Here is a 26,243-nt window from a genome sequence, read left to right as displayed (position 1 = left end):
TTTTTAAAAAAGGTCAGTTGTACACTCACCCCTTAGACAGGATAAACTGTCCTGGGGTGCGCAGCTTCAATACCATCATTAAAGTTGTTTGAAAAAGAAAGAGAGAATTAAAAAACAAAACATTTTTCTTGGGAGTGAAGTCTTTCATTTGCTGTTATAACTAGCAAATGCCATTCATGAACTCAAAAAATGGAAAGGAGTTCCTCACAAACACACTATTTGAGTAAGCTGATCAATACACTTACAATTTTTTAAATAAAGGTTATATAGTCTATGTAACTACTACTAGTACTAACTAGGCAGTGTCAACATTTCTTTGCTTGCTTTGTGATCATACCCCGTGGCATTCATCTTCTTTTCCTCTGCAGGCTTTAAACTCTGAAAAGAGCACATTAGTGTTTCATCTACGCTCATCATGGCATTTGTGTCATCAAACTCGCTGCAGTAATTGGGCACAGAAAACAGAGTGACCAGCTGCCTCTTCGCAAAAAATTCATATCCATATTCAACCACCTGATGGGCTCTACATGTAAGATCCAAATCATGCTTGTAGAGAAATTCTGCGACCACTTCCAAATGTGAAGGACACTCTTTCATTTTCACCCCAACCTAAGACATCTTTACCAGGGTCAGACAACAAAAGATCACAAAGAAGACCTTGATCTGGTACATCAGTTGGTCGCATAATTCAACGAATCTATGCCATAGATTGACGATCTGGTGGTAAACCTCCATGACAGCAAAATATTTTCTCATCTGCGATGGCTGCTGTTGGTAAACAGTTAAAGCAGTCTGGGAAAATTTTCCTTAGTTTAATGTTATATCTTCTTCTACATTCATCATAAAATTTAAAAATTCTATTGATTCTGGCACATTCATGGTTTCCTCTGAGAAGAAAAATATTCTTGGGATATTTGATTTTGTATGCCAGTAAGAGGCAGACCATCTCGGTGACTGCTCCCCCTGTCCACGTACTGCCCAGGAAACAGTTGCTTTCTGGTAGGAAACCACCATACTCAAAAAGTCGAAGCAAATCATAGTATTGCCCATGGATATCACCACATATTTTGAGTGGTGCTTCAAGCTCTAGTAGGATAGGCTGACTGAGAAAGATCTCTCAGGATTTTAAGCACAGTCCTCTGATTTCATTCTCGTGTAGCTGGACATTCTTACTAGCTGTAGTTGGTCCCTCTCACTTCCAGCAGCCACTGGACGTTGTTGTCAATGTTGAGTTTATCTATCTGCCTCTCCTTCCACCGCGACTCTCCCGCAGCGGCTTCCCCCCGGGCTCACGCCTCCTTTCCCACAACAAGAGCACAGAGGCGGTGGTGGCAGCGGCGGTGGATAACCCCAGCCGCCCCACCCCTGCTTCCTCCTCTGTCCCCGCTGGAACCACGAGCTGCCTCGTGGCTCTTGACAGCTCACGATTAAGAGTAGAGGTAGTTCAGCCCTGGCCGGTTTGGCTCAGCGGTTGGAGCGCCGGCCTGCGGTCCGGAGAGACCCGGGTTCGGTTCCCGCTAAGGGCGCGTACCTCGGTTGCAGTTTGTCCCCGGCCCTGGTCGGTTGTGCGGGTGGCAGCCACTTGATGTGTCCCTTTCACATCGATGTTTCCCTCTCTCTCTCTTCCTCTCTCTCCTCCCACTCTGTGCAAAAAATGGAAAAATGTCCTCGGATGAGGATTAAAAAAAAAAAAGAGTAGAGGTAGCTCAAAGGCTGACTTGAAAGCTCTGTGTGCTTGGGTGGGACTGTTTGTTTAAAATAGGACTTTCATGTAGCAGAATCTAGCTGGGCTATTTTCAAAGGGAATCCTCAGTGGTAGGTGTCTTTTGAGCCTTTCTCTTGCACTAATTAGATTGCTCAGAGAAATGGTCTCCAGTCTTCTGCCTGGACATTATATGTCTGGCTACCAGCATTCTGGGAGCTTAAGAGGGAAAATAAAACCTTCCATCTTCTTCTTTAGTACCATGTGTATTACTCAGTATGTGTTTGCACAAGCTGTCATAACAAGATACCACAGGCTTGGTGGCTTAAACAACAAAAATTAATTTTCTCATTATCGTGGAGGCTGGACGTCCAAGACCAAGGTACCCGCAGGGTCGGCTCCTGGCGAGGCCTCTCTTCACGGCTTTCAGAAGGCCGCCTTCTTCCGATGGCCTCACGTAGCCTTTGCTCTGCGTGCACACAGAGAGAACAGCTATCCCTCTAGCTCTTCTTTTAAAGACATCAATCCTATTGCATCAGGTCCCCAAACTTATGACCTCATTTAACCTTAGTTACCTCCTTAAAGGCTATATTTCTAAATATAGTCACAGAGGGGGCTAGGGCTTTAATGTGTGAATTTGAGGTGGAACAATTCAGTTCATAACAGTATGTGAAATATCACTTAATATTCTGTTTTCATTCTGAGACTTCCACTTTCAACTGTGCTCGGTGATTCAAAACTCTTTCCTCCTTCCCAGAAAATAGTCTTTGTGTCTTCAGCCGCAGCGGCGAAGAGGCTGTCACCTGGCTACCTGGAATGAGGATGGGTATCTGAAGGTTTTGCATTTTATTAAACAGACTATAAATCAATCTTCCTCTTTTTAAATGCACATTCACCCCCAAGTCCAGAAGAAATGTGCCGCCAATTCCTGACCAGCTTGCTGCTTTTGGTTTTCATTACCGGGCACGTCGGACTAGGATTCTCAGATCTGCTGTGTCGGTTAGCACTTGTCCAGCTTCCACAATGTCCTTGCTCTGTAGTATCTTCTGTTCCCTTTGTCCATGAGGATTATAATATAAAGACATCTTTTTGTTGTTAGCTGTGTGGGGTTTTTGGAGGGAGTAGAGGTAAATGTATGTTTGTAGAATTCTCCATCCTTACTTGGATGCCAAATGTCTTCTTCCCGTGGAAGCCTCTGCTGAGAGCTTTGATTCCAGGCTCACTTCTCCCTGAATCTGATGTTTTCACAAAATGTCTGCATTGCATCCAAATATGTTTGATTCTGATGCATTAATTGGTTTTTGAGGACTAACAGTCTGACATAACCTGACCAAAGGGTAGGGAGCGCGTTCTGAGCTTATCACAAATATGCAAAGCTTTTAAATAAACTCAGAGAGTGATTTGCGTTTTGAGTTTAACAAAGCCTCCACATTTTCCTGAACACTGTTTCCTGACATTTTAAAACATGATATATTTCCAGGAGAACCTAATCCATATGTTTCTTATTTTTTTTTGTTGCTTTTAATGCATCATAATATTGCTTCATAAAGCACTGTTTAAGTCAGTATTCTTTATTAGCTTTTTTCTTAAGTAAGCCTTTTCCTTAGCTTTTATTTAGAACCATATTTTTTCAAAACTTCTCAACCACAAAGTTGAACTAAACCCCCAAATATCTGAGTTTCATTTGAAATTTTGACTTTTGTTGAGTTCTAATTGGGGCAAGCCTAGGTTTTCTAAAGGATTGTGGATTCTATGTTTCCCAGTGGAGCGTACCCACACTCGGAACCCACTTCACAAAGCATCTCACCCCACGGTGCTCCGGGCCCAAACAAAAGCACATACCTGCCGCGTGCCCCTCGCTCTAGTCTACTATGCCTCTGGGTGGACAGGAGTACAAGGGATACGTCCCAGCCTTGGGGAGTTCACAGTCTAGTTAGGGAGAGGAGGAAAGAAGGAAAGAGTCTATCATTTCTTCACTACCAACTGTGTGCCAGGTGATGAACTAGTCACTTTGCCATTATTGTCCTATTAACCTAAGGATGAACATGTATTTTACCTAAACTTAATCCTCATAATAAGCCTTCAGGATATATATATATAATTATTGTCCTCATTTATGCAATAGGGTATGAGGCTTGAAAAGTAACTTAATTTACCCAAGATTGCAGAGCTAGTAGATGGTAGAGAGGCTTGTTCAGAATGCAGGCAGGGTTCCAAGATACGAACAGCAGGAAAAGGATCAGGTACCTGGCATGGAGTGAGTATTCAGTGATGACTGGAGTTAAAGTGATGGGGCCAGTGATGCATACTGCGAGATTGGGAAGAGATTTGTGAGAGCTGCCACCATTAGGGAAGATGTCCAGAGGAGGCTGTTACCCCAAGTCTGTCTCAGTCGGCACCTCGGTCACTGTCATCTCTTACCTGGAGACCTGCTAGATCCTGCCAGCCATGCTCCCCACTTTCTTTCTAGTCCCCACACAGCAGCTTGCATGATTGTTTAAACTTGAGGTACAATTTACCTACAGTGAAATGCGCACAACTTGAGTGTGTAATCTGATGAATCTGACAAATGTATATACCTGTGTGACCACAATCAATACGTAGAACATTTTCATCACCTCAGAGAGTTCCCCTATGTCTTCTTGTGGTCAATCCTCACCTTTAATAGGCAATTTTTCTTATTACTATAACCAGAGATTAGTTTTCTATGTTCTTGAGTTTTATGTAAATGAAATTACACAGTGTATGCTCATTTGTGTCTGGTTTTTTATGCTCACTGTGTTTTAAGATTCATCCATACTGTTGTGTGCATTAGGAGTTCACTTTTGAAATTATTTCTATTGTATAAAAATACCACTATTGTTCGTCCGGTGTGGCTCAGTGGTTGAGCATCGACCCATGCACCAAAAGGTCGCTGGTTCAATTCCCAGTCAGGACACATGCCCAGATTGTGGGCCAGATTCCCAGTGGGGAGCATGCAGGAGGCATGATGTTCTCTCTCATCAATGTTTCTATCTCTCTCTCCCTCCCACTTCCTCTCTCTCTGAAAAATCAATAAAGGAAAAAAAATACCACTGTGTATTGATTTTCTCATTGAAAGAGATTGGGTTATTACAGTTTGGGGCTATCATGAATGAAGCTGATACAAACAAGAGGTTTTCTGGACATGTATTTTTATTCTTTTGGGTAAGTACCTAAGAGAGGAGCTGCTGGTCATAAACAGATATTTTTGTCAAAATTTTCCAAAGTTGTTTTTACCATTTTACATGTCCACCAGTAATATATAGAGGTTCTTTTTGTTCCTCTTCCACTAAACAGTCTATCAGGTAAAAATGAAAAAGTCTGAGAATACCCAGTGTTGGAGAGGCAGAGTAGGTGGAATGACTAGATAGAGCTATGGGGAAAATAAAGCATAGCCTATTATTCACTTCAAGTTAATATTTGTATATGATGTGATGTAGGAGTCAAAATTTATTTTTCCCCATATCAATATCCAGTTGTTCTAGCATTATATATATATATATATATTTTTTAATCTAGCACTGTCTTTAAAATTTTTCAGTTACGGTTTATATCCAACACAATCCTGCATTAGTTTCAGATGTATAGCAAAGTGGCCAGAAAGTCATATACTTTACATAGTGGTCCCCCTGATGCCTTAAATACCCACCTGGCCACATACATAGTTATCACAATATTATTAACTGTGTTCCCTATGCTGTAATCTATATCTCTGGGACAGTTCTATAACTACCAATTTATACTGCTAATTCTTTTACATTTTCACCCCGCTCCCCTACCCACCCTCTCCTCTGACATAGCTCTGTTTTTTGTTTTTGTTTTGTAATTGTTGATTCCATTACAGATACCCCCTCCTTCCCCCACTCCCTGCTTTGCCTCTCTCCACCCAGCACCTCCCCAGGCCTTCCCCATATCATTGTCTGCGTCAGTGGGCTATGCATATGTGCATATATATTCTTAGGCTGATCTCTTCCCGCCCTCCCCCGCCTCCTCCCCTCTGAGATCTGTCAGTCTGTTTCATTTATCTACACCTCTGGCCCTATTTCGTTCATCACTTTATTTTGTTCTTTAGATTCCACATATAGGTGAGATCATGTGGTATTTGTCTTTCTCTGACTGGCTTATTTTTCTTAGTAGCATAATCACCAGGTCCCTCCATGCTATCTCAAAGGGTAAGAGAGTTCCTTCTTTTTTTCAGTCACATTGAACATTTTCATTATTTACATTGTATTCCATTGTGTACATGTACCACAGCTTTTTTTATCCACTTATCCACTGATGGACACTTGGGCTGTTTCCAGATCTTAGCTATTGTAAATACTGCTGCTATGAACATGGGGGTACATATATTCTTCCTGACTGGTGTTTCAGGATCCGTAAGATATATTCCCAGAAGTAGGATCACTGGGTTAAAAGGCCTTAGCACTGTTTTTTAAAAAGATGTTTCTTTCTCAGTTAAACTGTCTTGGCTCTTTTGTCAAAAATCACATATGTGAGAGTCTATTTCTAGGTCATCCATTCTATTCCACTGGTGATCTTTATGCCAACACTACACTAACACTATGCTGTCATGATTATTATAGCTGTATAACAAGTCTTAAAATCTGATAGTGGAGTCTTCCAAATTTGTTCTTTGTTATGATTGTTTTGCCTATTTTAGTTCCTTTGAATTTCCAAATACCTTTTTATTTTTTAATTATTTATTTATTTTTATTTTTTTATCCTCACCCAAGGACATTTTTTTATTTTTTTGTTCAGATAGAGCGGGAGGGAGAGAGAGAGAGAAACATTGACGTGAAAGGGACACATCGAGTGGCTGCCACCCGCACAACCCAACCAGGACCGGGGACAAACTGCAACCGAGGTACGTACCCTTAGCGGGAACCAAACCTGGGTCTCTCTGGACCGCAGGCTGACGCTCTAACTGCTGAGCAAAACTGGCCAGGGCCAAATACCTTTTTAAAATCAGCTTGCCAATATCTATAAAAGAGCTTGTGGGGATTTTGATTGGGATGGTGTTGAATTTAGAAAACAATTTGAGGAAAATTGACACCTTAACTCCATTGAGTCTTCCAATCCATTAACATGGTATAGCTCTTTATTTATTTAAGACCTATACCATTTATTTCTTTATCTTCTCTCCTGTCTCATAGTCTTCAGTGTAGTGATCTTACAAAACTTTTATTAATTTATTCCTAAATATTTTTTGTTTTATGACTCTATTGCAAGTGGTATTGTGTTTTAAATACTATTTTTAATTACTTGATACAAGGTTATAGCAATGTGATTGATTTTTGCATTTTGACTTTTATTCTGTGGCTTTGCAAAATTTCTCTCTTAGTTCTAGTAGTGTGGGGACATATTCCTTACAGTTTACTATACAAGCAGTCATATCAGGAGAGAGTTTTATTTCTTTCTTACTGATCTTTGTGCCCTATAAATTAATTTGTTTGCTTATTCACTTATTTATTTAGCTTTTATACACTGAAAAGATCTCCAGTATAGTGTTGAGTGGAATTAGTGAGTGCATATCCTTTCCTTGTTCTCAGCCTTAGGACTAAAAGATTTCAACATTTCACCGTTAAACATAATATTCATACCATTAGCTGTCATTTTTTTATAGGTGCCCTTTGTTCTAGGCAGTCTCTAAGATGGCCCCCAAATTTCCCACCTTTTTTTGTTCACACCCCTGTGCAAACTCCTCTTATTGTGTGTTGGCTGGGCTTTATTGACTTGCTTCTAACAAATAGAATGCAGCAGAAGTGATGAAATGTCACTTTACAGTTAAGGTCATAACAAGACTGTGTTACCATCTTTGGACTTACTCTCCCTTGCTAGTTTGCTCTGAGGAAACCCAGGTGCCATGCTGTGAGCTGCCCTATGGAAAGGCCTATACGGAAAAGGACTGAGGGAGGTCTCTAGCCAACAATTAGTGCATAATTGAGGTTCTCTGTCCAACAGCCCATGAAGAACTCAATTCTGTCAACAGCCATGTGAGTGGACTTAGACGTATATTTTTTGCCAGTTACGTACGTGTTCTAAGAAGACCGAAGGCCTAGTTGACAGCCTGACTGTGACTTCATGAGAGACCTTGAAACAGAGACACTCAATTAAGCCACACCCAGATTCCTGACCCCAGACACTGAGATGATGTTTGTTGTTCTCTGTCATTCTTGGTTTACTGAGAATTTTTACCATGAGTTGGCACCTGATTTTGTCAAATGCATGTTTTGTACCACTTGAGGTGATTATATCCTTTATTCTGTTAATATGGTGAATCACATTGATTTTTTCAAATAAGTCCCATATGGTCATAATGTGTTATCCTTTTTATATATTGTTGGATCCAATTTATTAATATTTTCTTAAGGATTTTTGCATCTGTGTATGAGGGACATTGGTCTGTTTTCTTTTATTAGTGAGACATAATTCATATACCATAAAATTCACCATTTAAAAACTAATACACAATTCAGTGGATTTTATTATATTCACAAGGTGTGTAGCCATCACTACTGTCTGATTCCATGACATTTTTATCAGCCCCAAAAGAAACCCTGCTACCCATTAGCAGTCAATCCTCATTCTTCCCTTCCCCTAGCCTCTGGCAACTACTAATCTACTTTCTGTCTCTATGAATTTGCATATTCTATATAGTTTCTACAAATAGAATAACACAATATATGGCCTTTTGTGTCTGGCTTCTTTTATTTAGGTTATCATTTTTAGGATTCATTCATGTTGTAGCATGAAACAGCACTTCACAGTACTTTATTCCTTTTTATGGCTGAATAATATTCCATGGTTTGGATATGTCACATTTTACTTATCCATTCATCATTTGTGGCTATTTGTATTGTTGTCACTTTTGACTATGAATATTTGAGTACAAGTTTTGATGTGGAGATATAGATCTTCATTATTTGTTTTTATTGATTTTAGAGAGAGAGGAAGGGAGAGGGAGAAAGACATGTACTGGTTGCCTTCCACACATGCCGCAACCAAGGACTAAACCAAAACCTGGGCATGCGCCCTAACTGGGAATCAAACCAGCGACTTTTTAGTGCATGGGAGAATGCTCAACAACTAGCCACACCAGTCAGGGCTATACATTTATTTTCTTATTGACTTTTTTGTTTTTTAGCGGGGGGGAGCGGGGAGACTTATCAGTTGCCTTCTATACATGCCCCAAACTGGGGATCAAACCCACAACCTAGGTCTGTGCCCTGACTGGGAATTGAACCCACAACATTTTGGTTTATTGGTCGATGCTCCAACCAACCAGGATGATGCTGCCATCAACTGAGCCACCTGGCCAGGGCTGGACATATACTTTTAATATTCCTAGGGATATACCAAGGAGGGAATTTCAGGGTAATATGGTAAGTCTAGGTTTAACTTTTTGAAAAACTGCCAAGTTATTTTCCACAGTGGTTATATAATTTTAAATTTCAACCAGAAATTTCCACCAGAGTTCAAGTTTCTCCACATCTTCACCAACACTTCTTAGTGAAGTCTTTCTTATTATTGCCAACCTAGTGAGTATAGCATCTTATTGTGGTTTTGATGGGTGATGTTGAGCATCTTTTCACATACTTATTGCTATTTGAATATTTTCTTTAGAGAACTCTCTCTCTCCTCAGCTCCGTTGCCTAGTTTGTTTGTTCGTTTTTTTTTATCCTCACCCAAGGAAATTTTTCCATTTTTTGTTCAGATAGAGTTGGAGGGAGGGAGAGAGAGAGAGAGAGAAACATCAACGTGAAAGGGACACATCAAGTGGCTGCCACCCACACAACCCAACCAGGGCCAAGGACAAACTGCAACAGAGGTACATGCCCTTAGCGGGAACCGAACCCGGGTCTCTCTGGACTGTAGGCCGATGCTCTAACTGCTGAGCCAAAATGGCCTGGGCTGGGTTTTTTTTTGAGTTATTTGTCTTTTTGTTATTGAGTTGTCATAGTTTTAAAAATATATATTCTAGATTAAAATCCCTTAACAGATATATTGGAAAAATTTCCTCCTATTTTTTGGGTCGTCTTTTTACTTTCTTTTTTTTTTTTTTTTTTTTTAGTCCTCACCCGAGGACATTTTTTGATATTTTGTTCAGGTAGAGTGGGAGGGAGAGAGAGGAACAGAGAGAGAGAGAGAAACATCGACGTGAAAGGGACACATCGAGTGGCTGCCACCCACACGACCCAACCAGGGCCGGGGACAAACCGCAACCAAGGTACGTGCCCTTAGCGGGAACCGAACCCGGGTCTCTCCGGACCGCAGACCGATGCTCTAACCGCTGAGCCAAACTGGCCAGGGCTCTTTTTACTTTCTTAATGGTGTCCTTGGAAGCATAAAAGTTTTTAATTTTCAAGATGTCTAGTTTGTCTGTTTTGCTCTTTTGTTTCTGTTGGAGTCATATCTAAGAAACCATTGCCTAATTCAAGGTCATAAAGATTTATGCCTAAGTTTTCCTCTAAGGACTTTACAATTTTTGCTTTTACATTTTTGATCCATTTAAAGTTATTATTTTTTTAAATCCTCATGGACATTTATCCATGATCTTCAGATAGAGTGGAAGGGAGGGAGAGAGGGAGGGAGAGAGAGAGAGAGAAACATTGATGTGAGAGAGAGACACCAATTAGTTGTCTACCGCACAACCCTGACCAGGGCCTGGGATCGAACTGCAACCATGATGCATACCCTTGACTGGAATCAAACCTGTGACCCTTTGATCCGTGGGCCAATGCTCCAACCCCTGAGCCAAACTAAAGTTAATTTAGCCAGGGCTAAAGTTAACTTTTATTGGGAGTGTTTAGTAGGGATCCAAAGCCATTTTTTTGCCTGTTGGTATCCTGTTGTGTTAGCATCATCTGTTTAAAAGCTACTCTTTCTTCCATTGAATTGTCTTGACACCTCTTGTCAATAATCATTTGGCCATACATATAGAGGCTTTTTTATATGGACTGTCAGTTCTGTTCCATATGTCTATCCTTATGCCAGCATGACACTTTTTTGATTTAATGTAGCTTTTTAGAAAGCTTTGAAATTGGGAGTATGAATCTTCCAACTTTGTTTTTTCTTTTCAAGATTGTTTTGGCTATTCTCAGTTCCTAACATTTCCACAAGAATTTTAGGACTAGGTTGTACATTTCTGGGGGTGAAAAAAGCACTTGGAATTTTGATAGGGACTGTGTTGACTCTATAGATTAATTTAGAGGGTATTGCTATATAAACAATATTAAATATTTTGGTTCATGAACATGGGATATTGATTTAGCTCTTCTCTAAATTTCTTTCAATGATATTTTCTAGTTTGTAGTGTTCTTATATTGACTTTGTATATTTTTTTATATCAGGGTGGTAATGCTGATTTCAAAAAATTACTTGGAAATCATTCCTTCCTTTCTTATGTTCTAAAAGACTAACACAGGATTAATATTATTTTTTCTTAAAATTTGTTTTTCTTTATTTCTTTTAGAGAGAGAGGAAGGGAAAGAGAGATAGAAACATTGATGAAAGAGAACATCGATTGACCACCAACTGCACGCCTCTCACTGGGGATCGAGCCCACAACCTGGGCATGTGCCCTGACTGGGAATCGAACCAGCGACCTCTCGGTGCCTAGGTCAATGCTAAGCCACACCAACCAGGCGATATTATTTTTTTCTTTAAGTGTTTGTTAGAATTCATGAGTAAAACCATTTGGGCTGAAATGTTTGGAATATTTAAGATTATGAATTCAATGTTTTTAAAGAATATAAAGTATACATCAAAAGTCAATTTTACTGTATGTTAATTTAAAAATAAAATTAAAATATAGGGCTTTTCAGACTTTTTAACTTATTTTCTAGCCTGTTATTTTGATTGTCAAGTTTTTTGGCCCATAATTGTTTGTAATATTTTCTTAGTCTAATTTTAATATCTATTAGATCTGTAGTAGTGACTAGTGTTGATAATCTGTGTCTTTTCTTTACAAGTCTAATTAGTTTAATTTAGATTATTCACTTTGGATTTTTTTTTTTTTTAATCCTCATCCGAGGACATTTCTCCATTTTTTGTACGGACAGAGTGGGAGGGAGAGAGAGGAAGAGAGAGAGAGGGGGAAACATCGATGTGAAAGGGCCACATCGAGTGGCTGCCACCCGCACGACCAACCAGGGCCGGGGACAAACTGCAACCGAGGTACATGCCCTTAGCGGGAACCGAACCCGGGTCTCTCCGGACCGCAGGCCGATGCTCCAACCGCTGGGCCAAACTGGCCAGGGCTTCACTTTGGATTTTATTAATTTTCTTCTATTGCTTATTCATTTTCTATTTCATTGATTTTTGCTCTTATACGTATTCTCTTTCTTTTAATTCTTTTGGATTTACTTTGCTCTTATTTTTTTAGTTTACAAAGGTAGAAGTTTTGATTTTGATTTTAGACCTTTTTTAAAAATATAAGATTTGAAGCTATAAATTTCCCTTTAAGCATGACTTTAGCACTATTACATAGCTTTCGATATGATGTATTTTTATTTTCATTAAATTCAAAATATTCACAAATTTCATGTATTTTGAGGTTTTGTTATTTGGTGCATTCATATTTAGGATTATGTGTTTTTAATGAATTGACCCCTTTGTCATTATGAAACATCCCTGTTTATCTGGCATTCATTTTTTTTTTTTTAATTTGTTTTTCCTTTATTGATTTTACAAAGAGAGGAAGTGAGAGGGAGAGAGAGATAGAAACATCAATGAGAGAGAACATCAATTGGCTGCCTCCTGCATGCCCCTCTGGGCATGTGCCCTGACCAGGAATCGAACGAGTGACCTCTTGGTGCATGGGTCGATGCTCAACCACTGAGCCACACTGGTCGGACTGGCATTAATTCTCCTAAAGTCTACTTTGTCTTTTGTTAATACAGACATCACAGCTTTCTCATGACTAGAGTTTGTCATGATATACCTTTTTACAAACTTTTACTTTTAGTATATCTGTGTGTCATTTTAAAGTCGGTTTCATATAGAGATTATATAGTTGTGTTTTGTTATTTTATCTATATTCAGAGTCTTCATTTCTTTTCTTAATTCACTAAATATTTATTAGATACATTTATTAAGAGATAAACTTATTTCAGGGATTTACTACAAAAAAAGAAGAAACAGACAAACAAATATTCTTGGACTAAGTAAATTCCGGGATTTACTACCTTGTAAAAAGTATATTTAGTCTTGGGCATATTTTCAAGATATTTGCAATGTCAAGATAAAACCTTCGAACATTTGTTTCAACCATATCCAGATTCATATACTTACTGAGGTGAAACAGGAGAGTGACTGTCTTCAACAAATTCTCAGTGAATATGGTGGCAATAATCATCTCAAAGCACTTATGTAGTGAAGGTCTGAGAAGAACTTACTGTGACACAAATTGACTTTCAGAAATCTTCCAACTTTTTATGGCATCATGAACTAAAACCTGGGATGTGGCAGAAGGGAGGAACTGTATTAACATAAATTCAGGGAACTTCGGCAATTTAGTGGACAAGTCTGACTCTGTTTCAGCCATACATTTTAAATATTCTCTTTTAAAAAAATCTTTATTGTCAAAAGTAGTACAGTTATCTCCCCCTTTTACCCCCACTGACCCGCTCCCACCCCCTTCGTGATTTCCGGGAACTATTGTCTGTGTCCATTGGTTGTACATATATGCATATAAGTTCTTGGTTTATCTCTTCCCAACCTCCCTACCCCCTTCCATCTGAGATTTGTCAGTCTGTTTCCTACTTCCATGTCTCTGGATCTATTTTGATTGACAGCTTATTTTGTTCAGAATATTCCATAAATAAGTGAGATCATTTGGTACTTGTCTTTCTCTGACTGGTTTATTTTGCTCAGCATAATACTCTTCAGGTCCCTCTGTGTTGTTTCAAAGAATAAGAGATCTTTCTTTCTTACAGCTGCAAAGTGTTTATTGTGTATACTGTATGTACCAGATCTTAGCTATTGTAAATAGTGCTGCTGTGAACATGGGGGTGCATATATTCTTTCTGACTAGTGCTGCAGTTTTCTTAGGATATGTTCCTAGAAGTCGGATCACTGGGTCAAATGGCAGATTAATTTTTAATTTTTTGAGGTAACACCATATTGTTTTCCACAGTGGCTGCATCAGTCTGCATTCCCACCAGTAGTGTACTAGAGTCCTCTTTTCTCCACATCCTCGCCAGCGCTTGTTGCTTGAAGATTTGTTGATGGCAGTCACTCTGACAACTGTGAGGTGATACCTCATAGTTGTTCTCATTTGCATCTCTCTGATGGTTACTGACGTTGAACATTTTTTTTATATATCTCTTGGCCATTTGTATGTCCTGTTTGGAGAAGTGTCTATTCAGGTCCTCTGAGCATTTTTTAATTGGATTGTTTGTCTTCCTTTTGTTAAGTTGTATGAGTATTCTATATTTTGGAAATTAACCCCGTATCTGATATATCATTGGCAAATATGTTTTCCCAGAGAGTGGGTTCCCTTTTCATTTTGATGCTGGTTTCTTTTGCCATGCAGAAGCTTTTTAATTTGATGTAGTCTCATGTATTAATTTTTCCTTTTGTTTCTCTTGCCCTAGGTAATGTATCAGTGTGAATTCTGCTACGTATAATGACTGAGATTTTACTGCCCACATTTTCTACTAGGATTTTTATGGTTTCATGACTTACATTTAAGTCTTTTATCCATTTTTACTTTATTCTTGGGTATGGTATAAGTTGGTGGTCTAGTTTACTTTTTTTTTTTTTTTTGCATCTACCTGTCCAATTTTCTGAACACTATTTATTGAAGAGACTGTCTTTTCTCCATTGTATGCTCTTGTCTCCTTTGTCAAATATTAATTACACATAATGTCTTGCATCAATTTCTCTGTTCTGTTCCATTGATCTCTATGCCTGTTCTTGTGCCAGTACCAAGCTGTTTTGGTTACGATGGCTTTGTAATATAACTTGATATCCAGTATTGTGATCCTTCCAACTTTGTTCTTCTTTTTCAAGATTGCTGTTGCTATTCAGGATCTTTTTTGGTTCCATATGAACTTTTGGAGTATTGTTCTAGATCTGTGAAACATGCCATTGGTACTTCAATAGGGATGGCATTGAATCTGTAGATTGCTTTGGGTAGTAAAGACATTTTAATGATGTTGAGTCTTCCTATCCATGAACATGGTATATGCTTCTACTTTTTAATATCTTCTTCTAGTTCTTTTTTCAATGTCCAGTAGTTTTCTGAGAATAGGTCTTTTACCTCCTTGATTAACATTAACATCCTAGGTGTCATATTTTTTTTTTGCAATGGTAAATGGGATTATTATTTAGTTTCGCTTTCTGAGTGTTCATCATTGGTGTATAAGAATGCTATCAATTTCTAGATGTTAATTTTGTATTCTGCTACTTTGCCAAATTCTTTTGTTAAATCTAGTAGATGTTTGATGGAATCTTTAGGGTTTTCTATGTACAATATCATGTCATCTGTGAATAATACAGTTTTCCTTCCTCCTTTCCAATTTGAATGCCTTTTATTTTTTCTTCTTGTCTTATCACTGTGACTAATATTTCCAGTACTATGTTGAATAAGAGTGGTGACATCCCTGTCTTGTTCCTGTTCTTAAGGGAAATGCTTTTAGTATGATGCTGGCTATAGGTTTGTCATATATGGTCTTTATTATGTTGAGATATGACCCCTCTATTTCCACTTGGTTGAGTGTTTTTATCAGAAATGGGTGCTGGATTTTGTCAAATGCTTTTTCAGCATCTATTGATATGATCATATGATTTTTATCTTTCATTTTGTTTATGTGGTGTATCACATTATTGATTTGCAAATATTGTACCAGCCTTGCATCCCTGGAATGAATCCCACTTGGTTGTGGTGAATAATTTTTTTAATATATTGCTGGATCTGATTTGCTAATATTTGTTGACAATTTTGGCATCTATGATCATCAGGGATATTAGCCCGTAGTTGTCTTTCTTTGTAGTGCCTTTATCTGGTTTTGGAATTAGGATTATGCTGGCCTAATAAAAAAGAGCTTGGAAGTCTTCCTTCCTCTTGAATTTTTTAATAGTTTGAGGAGAATAGGTGTTAGTTCTTTAAATGTTTAGTAAAACTCCCCTGCGAAGCTGTCTGGACCTGGGCTTCTATTTGCTGGGAGTTTATTGATTTCATGTTCAATTTCCTTAGTTGTTATTGGTCTCTTCAAGTTTTCTGTCTCTTCCTGGTTCAGTTTTTAGAGACTGTGTAATTCTAGAAAATTTTCTATTTCACCCAGGTTTCCAATTTGTTGGTGTATAATTAATTGTTCATAGTATTTTCTTACAGTACTTTGTATTTCTGTGGTGTCAATTGTTAACTTCTTTTTTGTTTCTGATTTGTTTGTTTGGGACCTCTCTCTTTGTTTCTTGTTGAGTCTGGCTAAAGTTTCATCAGTCTGGTTTATCTTTTTAAAGAACTAACTCTTGGTTTAATTGATCTTTTGAATTTTTTTTTTTTTTTTTAGTCTCTATGTCTTTTATTTCTGCTCTAACCTTTTTAATTTCTTTTCTTCTACTTACTCTGGGAAAGTCTCTATCTCTTAATTAAACTATTAGAATTAAATTTAATATGATTGTAGATGTGGTTGGGCTGGGTTTAAGTGTACAATTTTGCTATTTTTTTTTCTGTGTGTTTTGCTGTCTCTATGCCTTTTAAAAAGCATTGTTTATTGCCTTTCTGAAGTAATTGAGTTTTTTAATGATTCTACTTTATCTCCACTCATGGATTATTAGGTATACCTTCAATTTACTGTGGTTTTCATATTTAGTGGTTGCTTTACGTTTTAAAATATGCACTTTAATTTGTCTTAGTCTATCTTGAAATAAGTGTATGTCACTTTATTTACCACATAAGAACTTTATAGCAGTATAGTTCCATTAACTCTCTCCTATCCCCTGTGCTATTTTAAAATTGCATTTTACTTTTACATATGTTATAACTTCCAAATGCCTCTTTTTTTTTCTTTTTTGCATTAAACAGTCAAATCTCTTTTAAAGAAATTTTTACTTCTTATTTTGAGACTTACTGAAAAGTTGCAAAACTAGTGTAGAGAGATCCTGTGTACCTTCACCCAGCCTTCCTTAATGTTAACTAACATCTTGCATAAACATAATACAATTATTAAAACGAAAAAATTAATATAGTGCTCTTAACTAAAGTAGACTTTATTCAGATTTCACTAGTATTTCTCTTAATGTCTTTTTTCTGTTCAAGGAGCCGATCCTCATTCCCATATTGCACTTAACGGTCATGTCTCCTTAGTTCCCACCAGTCTGGAACATCTTTACTTGTCTTTCATGGTCTTGATACCTTTGAAGAGTTAATTATTTTGTACATTGCCCCTCAGTTTGGACCTAATGTTTTTTTATGATTAGATTGAGGTTGTGCATTTTTTACAAAGGTACCTCCAAAATGATGTTCCCTTCTCAATGATCCCATCAGGGGTACATGATGTTGGTAAGTCTTATTACTGGTAGAGTTAACATTAATCACCTAGTTCAGGCAACGTCTGCCATGATTCTCCACTGAAAGTTATTATTTTTCTCTAATAAACACCTTGAAAGAAGTACCTTGAGACTATGCAAATGTCCTATTTCTCCTCAAACTTCCTTCTGATAGGTTTAGTATCCATCAATGATTCATCTTGTCTGAAACAATTACTGTGCTCTTCTAATGGTGATTTTCCATTCCCCTATTCCTTCTGCTTGTATTAATTGAAATTCTTCTGTAAGGAAGACCTGTTCTTTTATCTCTCTATCTCTCTATCTCTCTATCATCACTATTCATCCATCCATCCATCCATCCATTCATCCATCCAACCAGTCAGTATTGACCCATATATATTAATTTTATGCTGTAAGATATTATGTTGTTCATTTTGTTGCTCAGATTGTTTCAGCTTTGGCCACTGGGAACTCAGAGGTTGGTTCCTGTGCCCTTTTCACATGTCCTCATCCTTGTTTGAGCACTACTTTACTTCCTGGCACCCAAGAAGCTCTCAGTTTCTCTTGTATTCTCTCTTCCCCAGCTTTGGAATTAACCACTTAACCAAGGATCCCTGGTTGTAGTGGTGGTGGTTTTATGTTTAATGAAAGAATGATATTTAGAAGATAAGATCTGGGCAGTCAATGTCCTCATTGCTACTGGGATGTCATTGTTTCTAGGTTCTATTAATGCACAGGACTTAGATATATATGTATGTAGGCTAACTCATGTGTACACTCATTTATATTTATTTTTTTTATATTTATCTGTGTCCATTAATATGTTTTAAAAACTATTAGTTCATACTGATACCTCTAATTCAAACCCAATACCACAATGTTCATTTTGGCCTTCTCCATTTGCTTATCTGTAACTGCTTTTTCAGCTTGTTGGAAACCTAGTTTTCACTATTTACAATATATCTATTTACTTAACTCTAATATATATGTATATGGTAGCTTCAAAATTGCTAACCCATTCCTCTGCTGGAAGCAAATTTAGTAACTACAGTATGGTATTTGGGAACAGTTCTTTTCAGTTTTACAATATCTAGTCACAATATGGTTTTTGAAAGTTACTTAGGTTAATGCTTTTCTTCCCCTTCCCCTTCAGTGTGTGTCTGCTATTCATCTGTACCACACTTAGGTTCATTTGTTAATGGTTTGTGTTCTATCTTGGCTTCTCACCACATCCTGGCTGATTTATTCTATGTAAATTTACAAGCAGTAAAAATTTGCTGTTTGTAGTATTCAGTTTTAAGAATTTTGACAAAGGCATAGAATCATGTCCTGACTACCACAGTCATGACACAGACTGGTTCTACCTGCCCCCCGCCCCCAATTCTCCTGTGCTGTTCCTTTGTAACAGCCCCTTCCCTATATCCTGACTCTGGCACCCAGTGATATTTTGTTTGCTTGCCTTTTTCTAAATGTTATCAAAATTGAACCATGTAGCTTTTTATGGACTGGCTTCTTTCATTTAGTCAAATGCCTGTAAGATCCATCCATGTTGTATGAATCAGTGAGTTCCTTTTTCTTGCTGAGCAGTGTTCCCTTTTATGGTTGTACTATTGGAATGGTGTTTATCCATTCACTGGTTAAAAGGCATCTGGATTGTATTCAGCTTTGGATGATTATGAGTAAAGATGTTATATAAATGTACAGGTTTCTGTGTGAATATAAGTTTTCATTTCTCTTAGGCAAATACCTAGGACAGGGATTGCCTGGTTTTATGACAGCTATATGCTTAACTTTATCAGATACATATCTGTATCATGTTACATTTCCACCAGCAATGTATGTGAGTTCTGATTGCTTTGCACTCTTGCCAACAGTCAATATTGTCATTAGAAAAAAAATTTTAGGCATTCTCACAAGTGTGCAGTGATCTCCTGGTTTTAATTTGCATTTGTCCAGTGATTTGGATAATCTTTTCACATGCCTATTTGCCGTCTGTATATCTCTGGTGATGTGTCCAGAATTTTGCCCATTTTTAATTGGGTTGTTTGTTCTCTTGTTGAGTTTTGAGGGTAGTTTCTACATTCTGGAAACAAATTCTTTATTAGAAATGTAATCTGCAAATATTTTCTCCTAGTCCAGGGCTTGTCTTTTCATTCTTTTAGCCATGTACTTCACAGAGCAAAGAAAGCTTTTTTAACGTTGAAATGTCCAAATTTGTTAATTTTTGTTTTATGGGTCTTGCTTTTGGAGTAGCCAGAACATTCTTCGGAGAATTAACTTTTGAAGAATATTGAGCTTCCAACCATAAACATGGTGTATTTCTCTATTGACTTAAATTTCATTTCTTCCTTCAGTGATTTATGGTTTTTCATCTACAGATCCTGTACATATTTTGTTAGATTGACACCAAAGTCTTTCATTTTTGGTGCTATTGTAAATGGTACTGATATATTAATTCCAATTGTTCATTGCTAATATATAGCAATACAGTTGATTTTTTAATGCTGACCTTGAATCTTACAGCTTTATTAAACTTACTTAGTTGTAAGAGCCTTTATAGGTTTTTGTTTTAATTTTCTGTGCCGACAACCACGGCATTTGCTAATGGGGACAGTTTTATTTCTTCCTTCCCATTCCACACGCTTTTTGTCTCTTTTTGTTGAGTATTGCACTAGTGAGCACTTTCAGTATGTAACTGAATAGAAGTGGTAAGAGAGGATATCTTTTCCTGTTCCCAATCTTAAAAGAAAAACACTCGATCTTTCACTATTAAGTATGTTAATAGTGGTATGTTTTTATAGGTGGCCTTTATTAAGAAAATGTGCTGCTATTATTATAGTTTAATGAGAGTTTTTACCATGAGTGGATTTTGAGATTTGTCAAATGCTTTCTGCATGTATTGGGGTGATCACATGGCTTCATTTCTTTAGTCTGCTAATATAAGGCATTACACTAGTTGACTAAAATGTTGATTCAGCCTTGGATTCCTAAGATAAGTTGGAATTGTGTTGTGATGTATTATTCTTTTTATATATTGCTGAATATGCTAGTATATTTTGTTAAGGATTTTTGCATTTGTGTTCATCTGAGATACTTTTCTGTAGTTTCTTCCCTTGTAATATATTTATCTGGTTTGAGTATTAGGGCTATAGTAGCCTCATAAAATAAGTTGACAGGTATTGCATTTTTCTGTTTTCTGGATGAGATTGTGGGGAATTGGTATTATTTTTTCTTTAAATTGAACATTTGAGGAAGTGAAACTGCCTGGCCTGGAATTTTATTTGCTTAAAAATTTTTAACCTGAATTCAATTTCTGTAGTAGATAGAAGACTATTTGGGTTTTTCTCTATTTCCTGGATAAGTGTCTTTTAAGGACTTGGTCCATTTCGACTAGGGTATTTAATTTATAGAAACCGAGTTGTTTGTAGCATTTATTTATTACCTATAAATGTCAAGTCTCAACAGTGATATTCTCTCTTTCTCAATACTGGTATTTTGCATCTTCTCTTTTTCTTTTGATCAAGTGGCTAAATAAAAGTTGCTTTTTCAAGGAACTGACTTTTGAATTCACTGGATTTCTCTCTCTCTTTTTTTATTTTCAATCTCACTGATTTTTGGTCTTTACTATTTCCTTCCTCTGTTTGCTTTGCATTTAATTTTCTTTCTTTTTATAGTTTCTGAAAATAGAAGCTAAGGTGATTGATTTGAGAATTTTCTTTTCTAATATAAGACTGTAGTGTAAATTTCCTCTAGATACTGTTTTTGCTGCATCTATAAATTTTGTTATGTTTAACTTTCATATTCATTCAATTCAAAATATTTTCTAATTTTCCTTGAGACTTCCTCTGTAACCTATAGGCTATTTATAAAAGCATTGCTTCATTTCCAAGTATTTGGGGATATGTCCAGATCTCTTGAAAATAATTTTTATTGTACTGTTTCTGCGTGGCATGTTCTATAAATGCCAATTAGGTCACATTTGTTCATGATGTAGTTCAAGTTCACTATATTCCTGCTGATTTCCTGTCTACTGGTTCAGTCAAGTGCTGACTGAGATAAGAGTGTTAAACTATCTAATTATGAAGTCTCCAGTTATAATTGTAGATTTAGCTTTTGCTGCTTTCCATTTTTCACTTCTGTTAGATTTACTTCATTTTGGAGCTCTGTAGTTAGCTATATACATAGTTAGGATTACTATGTTTTCCTGATGAATTGACCCTTTAATCATTATGTAATATCCCTAGTAATTTTCCTTGTTGCAGAGTTTACTGTCTGGTAGTAATGCTGTTCCAAAAACTAAAACAGCCTGTTATTTTACCAGTAAAATGGGTTTATTCAGGAATCACAGAGAGTTGTTCAATTTATGACAAGCATGCTACAGCAAAAACTATAGGCAAAGTCCAACAAGCAGAAGAAAAGAATGTTACGTTATAGCGAAAAAGGAGGAAGTTGGGAGGGGTTGTCTTGAACAAAAGTCCATTGGAGGAGAGCGAGAGTTCAGCATGGTAATGGTTTCTCATTGGCTTAGTTGCTAGGCAAGGAAGGAAATCTTCCTTCCTCCTGCTGGAGTGGTAAGCTAGCACTGACTGCAAGGTATGTCTCTTGGTGTTGAGGTCCATGATTGACCATTGTTCCTGTTGGGATCTGTCATTGACTTTGAGTGGTAGTAAATGAGGGTCCCCCTTCTGGCCTCCTACTCCATCTTATTATTATTTTTTTATTTATTTTTTCCTCACTCGAGAATATTTTTCCATTTTTTGTTCAGATGGAGTGGGGGGTGGGGGGAGAAACATCAACGTGAAAGGGACACATCGAGTGGCTGCCACCCGCACAACCCAACCAGGCCCAGGGACAAACTGCAACTGAGGTACGTGCCCTTAGCGGGAACCGAACCTGTGTCTCTCCGGGCCTCAGGCTGACGTTCTAACCGCTGAGCCAAACCAGCCAGGGCTCCTACTTCATTTTAAATGAGCTTTTCCTTTATTAATTTCCACATTCCTGTAACCACTCCAGCTTTTATTTCTTTTATCTTTTTTGTTGTTAATCCTTACCCAAGGATATTTTTTCATTGATTTTTAGATAGAGTGGAAGATAGGGAAAGAGGGAGAGAAAGAGAGAGTCAGGGAGAGAGGGAGAAAACGAACCATCAATGTGAGAAAGACACATTGATTGGTTGTCTCCACACAACCCCAACCAGGGCCGGGGATCAAATCTGCAACCCAGGTACATGCCCCTGACCAGGAATCAAACCCGTGACCTTTCAGTCCTCAGGTCAAAGCTCTAACTGGTCGGCCACACTGGCCAGGGCCAGCTTTCTTTGGATTGATATTTGTGTGGTATATCTTTTCTCATTCTTTTACTTTTAACCTATACATGTATTTATACTTAAAGTAGGTTTTTTCAGTGCAACAAACAGTTGAAAGTATTTTTTAAAACTTTAATCTCACCATCCGCCTTTTAACTAATGTATTTAGACCATTATATTTACTTATTAATATTCACATTTAGGTTGACCATTTTATTATTTTTCTGTTTGTCCCCTTTTTTTGGTTCCTCTGTACTTTGTTTCATGTCTTCTTTTGGAGTCATTGACTATTTTTTAGTATTCCATTTTCATTTATCTGTTGGATGTCTGATTATGCCTTTGTATGTTTTTTAGTGGTTGTTCTAGTGGTTGTTTATACTATACATACCTAACTTTTCAGTTTATTTAGAGTTAATATTTTACTACTACAAGTAAAATATAGAGGTGGTACAACCTAAAGGTATTACTAGCCTTCTTTTTTATGTTATAGTTGTCATAGGTGATATATAAATACATTAAGCCCTTCTCTCAGGGTTCTGTGGATTATCATATTTTCTTTCAAGAGTCATGTATATTTTTAAAAACTTAAAAGGAGCAAAATAAAAGAATTTATATTATATTTTTTTACCCTTTTGTTTCTCTTCCTTTATTCCTGAAAATCCAACTTTCCCTCTGGGATTAATTTCCTTTATCCTGGAAAGCCTCCTTGAGCATCTATTTTACAGCAGTTCTGCTGGTGACAAATTATCTTCAGTTGCTTTACTTGAGAATGCCGTTAGTTCGCTTTTGTTCCTGAAGGATATTCTTACTAGATATAAAATTCTGGGTTGTCATTAAATCTTTTATTTTTATTTTTTTGTCTTTGGTGTTTGGCAGTTTGATTTAGATATGTCTGAGTGTGGTGTTCTTTGCATTTACTCTGTTTTAGGTCCATTTAACTTTATTTTGAAAATTTATGCTTTTTACCAAATTTGCTAAGTTTGATGTCTTCAAATATTTTTTTTTTTTTTTCTGTGATGATCTTTCTTGTTCTCTCAGGGATCCCAAAGACATGAATGGCCTTTGGAAATTGATATACAGGTCTGTAAAGCTGTGTTCAGTTTTTCCTCAACAATTTTTTCTGTTTTTTAGTTTGGATGATTTCTATTAATCTGTGTTCAAGCTCACGGATATTTTTTTCTGTCATCTTTACCTTACTATGGAACCTATCCACTGGTTTTAAAATGTTCAAATGTTATATTTATCAGTTTTAAAATTTCCACTTGGTTCTATTTGTTTGCTGAGCATGTCTGTGTTTCCATTCATTTTAAGAATATTTATCTTTACCTCATGAGGATGATGACCTAGCTGCTTTAAAGACTGATCATTCTAACTAACATCTGATCCATTTTAGGACTGACAACTGTTGATTGTCTTTTCCTTGAAAATTGGTCAGATTTTCCTGGTTCTTGGGATGGTGAGTAGTTTTGTATTGTACCCAGCATTCTGTACATTAAGATGTGAAGCTCTGGGTCTTGTTAAAATATTCAATAGGATGTTGATTTTGTTTTAGCACCTGGTCAGGTTCCAATGATGAGTTCTGTCTCGCCTTCTGTGGGCAGCATTTCCTATGTTCTTTGAGTACGTTCTGCACATGTGCAGGGGGGAAGTGCACTTGGGGTGTGTGCTGGTTTATACGTGGAATTAAGGATCACCTCTCCTGATCTCTTCTCCATAGGATCTCCCCCACATTCTCCAGCACCGGGGCTCCCTTTCCTTGGTCCTCTGGCTGTACAGCTGGAGTTCTGTCAGCATTTTAGCTGCAGGCACTGTTGCACAGTTTTGGATGATTGGGTTCAAAGGAAAAAAAATCAAGTGGGTATAGAAAAGAGGAAAAATAATGCTCTTTGCACAATAGGACCACCCTTCCCCAAAGGGACAGGTTTCCTTCAGAGGTTGTAGGTGCCTGCGTCGCCACCACTGACACCATGCACTTCTCAGACGGCAGCTGGCCGTGGGGCGGGGCCAGGACACAAAAAGGAGGGTCAGAATGATGAGGACTCCTCCACAGTGTCTGGCTTTTAGGGGTCACCACATTGGCCCCAAAGAGGACATTTCTTGGAGTGTTTGCTTCCTGTAACCACCTTGAAGTTCCCCAATTTGATTCACCCTTGGGTTAAAGCCAAGAGATAAAGGGAGAAAAGACAAACCTATAACTCATGACCACCACACTGATTGCACTTGAAGTTTTGACTTCCCCAGCAATCCACCCGCTGCTGCCTGCTTTTGAGGGTCCTCGGGCAGCTGTCCTTCTACGTTCCGTGCAGCATCGTCAGCTGTGTTCAGTGGGATAGGCAGCCATCAACTTGCCCCATCGCAGTGGGAGCTCTGGGGATGTACCTTGGGGTGTCTGCATTTCCCAGCTTACGTGTGGGTCCTTCCACCTGCACAGTTCATGCAGACCCAGAAAACTCAGGTAACTGGAAGATTCCCCTTCTGTACAATAAGCAGTACATTATTCCTTCCAGATTCACACAAACTTGGTTCTCAGTCTTACTGGCAGCATGTTGCTTTGATCTTTGTTTGTTTTAGGGCATTAGAAATCAATTGGCATTGGTCTCATTGTTTTCTGGGGCTGACAGAGCCAGAAAGACTAAGTATAAATCTGGTCTCTGGCATTATTAGCTGTTTGGCATTGGAGTAGCTGCTTTACTTCTCTGAGCCTGAATTCATAAAGTGCCCGATGTTCAGGCTGTTCATTCATTTAAGAATTATTTATGTAGTATCTGCTATGTACCAGGCATTATTCTAGGCACTGGGTCTGTGGAATGAAAAAAGAGCAGGCAAAAATCTCTGTCTTTGTGCATCTTATATTCCACTGGTGAGTGGTGAACAATAAAATATGTAAGTGTGGGAATGAGATATAATTTATTACAAGCAAGACTAGTAAGCACTCAGAATGGGCACCTCTGGATGTGAAGCATCAAACGGCACATTTGTCCCTGTGCAGGGGCCAGCCAGCCTTTCTGAGGATCAGTCATGAGAATTAAAATGAGTCCCAGTTAGACTGGACTTCAAACAAGTCTTGGCTTTACTTCTCTGACAATCCTGTTATGTGTGTCCCTCCTGTCTCAAGCCCAGGAATGGACGGGCTCCAGTACTAGCCCAGGCAGAGCAGTTCTGTGTGAGAGATGAGGCTTTGCCTAGGAAGACGGGCCTGGAATGAAATCAGAGACCACTGGAGGCAATGAGTTTTTATTTATTCTTTAATCTCAAGACTGAAAGGTTCGGGGTGGTGGGGGTGGGAAGAGATAAACCACAGAACTTATATGCATGCACGCATAACCAATGGACATGGACAACAAAGCCGGGGACGGGGCGGGGGAGATGGGGAGGAGGGTGTGAATGGGGTAAAAAAAGGAGAAACACCTGTAACAAAAATAAAATTAAAAAATAAAACTATGCAAAAAAAAGACTGAAAGGGTCACTCTTGCGGCCACTGTGGTGAAGAACAGACAACCTGTGTTACTGCTGTGTGTCCACCAGTTGTTTATACCCGTTCCTGTCCCTGATCTTGTTTAATGCTCACAATGTCCCTGCAATATTCCAGGAAGGAGAAGAGGAAGAGAGGGAAGAGGGAGAGAGAGGAGGAGGGAGAAGATGGGGATGGTGGTGTGACGAGGCTCACAGCTGACCTGTACGGGGTACTCACTATGGACTAAGCCCCGGACATGCAATGCC

At 38.0% G+C, this 26,243-nt stretch overlaps 1 pseudogene; it reads right to left on the bottom strand.

Moving 5' to 3' along the window:
• Nucleotides 1–305: 305 nt before the first annotated feature.
• On the bottom strand, nucleotides 306–21,837 carry LOC118643742 (annotated as a pseudogene).
• Between the last annotated feature and the right edge of the window lie 4,406 nt (nucleotides 21,838–26,243).

Source organism: Molossus molossus, unplaced genomic scaffold (assembly GCF_014108415.1).
Source record: "Molossus molossus isolate mMolMol1 unplaced genomic scaffold, mMolMol1.p scaffold_m16_p_4, whole genome shotgun sequence".
Lineage (NCBI taxonomy): Eukaryota > Metazoa > Chordata > Mammalia > Chiroptera > Molossidae > Molossus > Molossus molossus.
The sequence above is the reverse complement of the archived record's forward strand: the minus strand, read 5'-3'. Positions and strand labels throughout refer to the sequence as shown.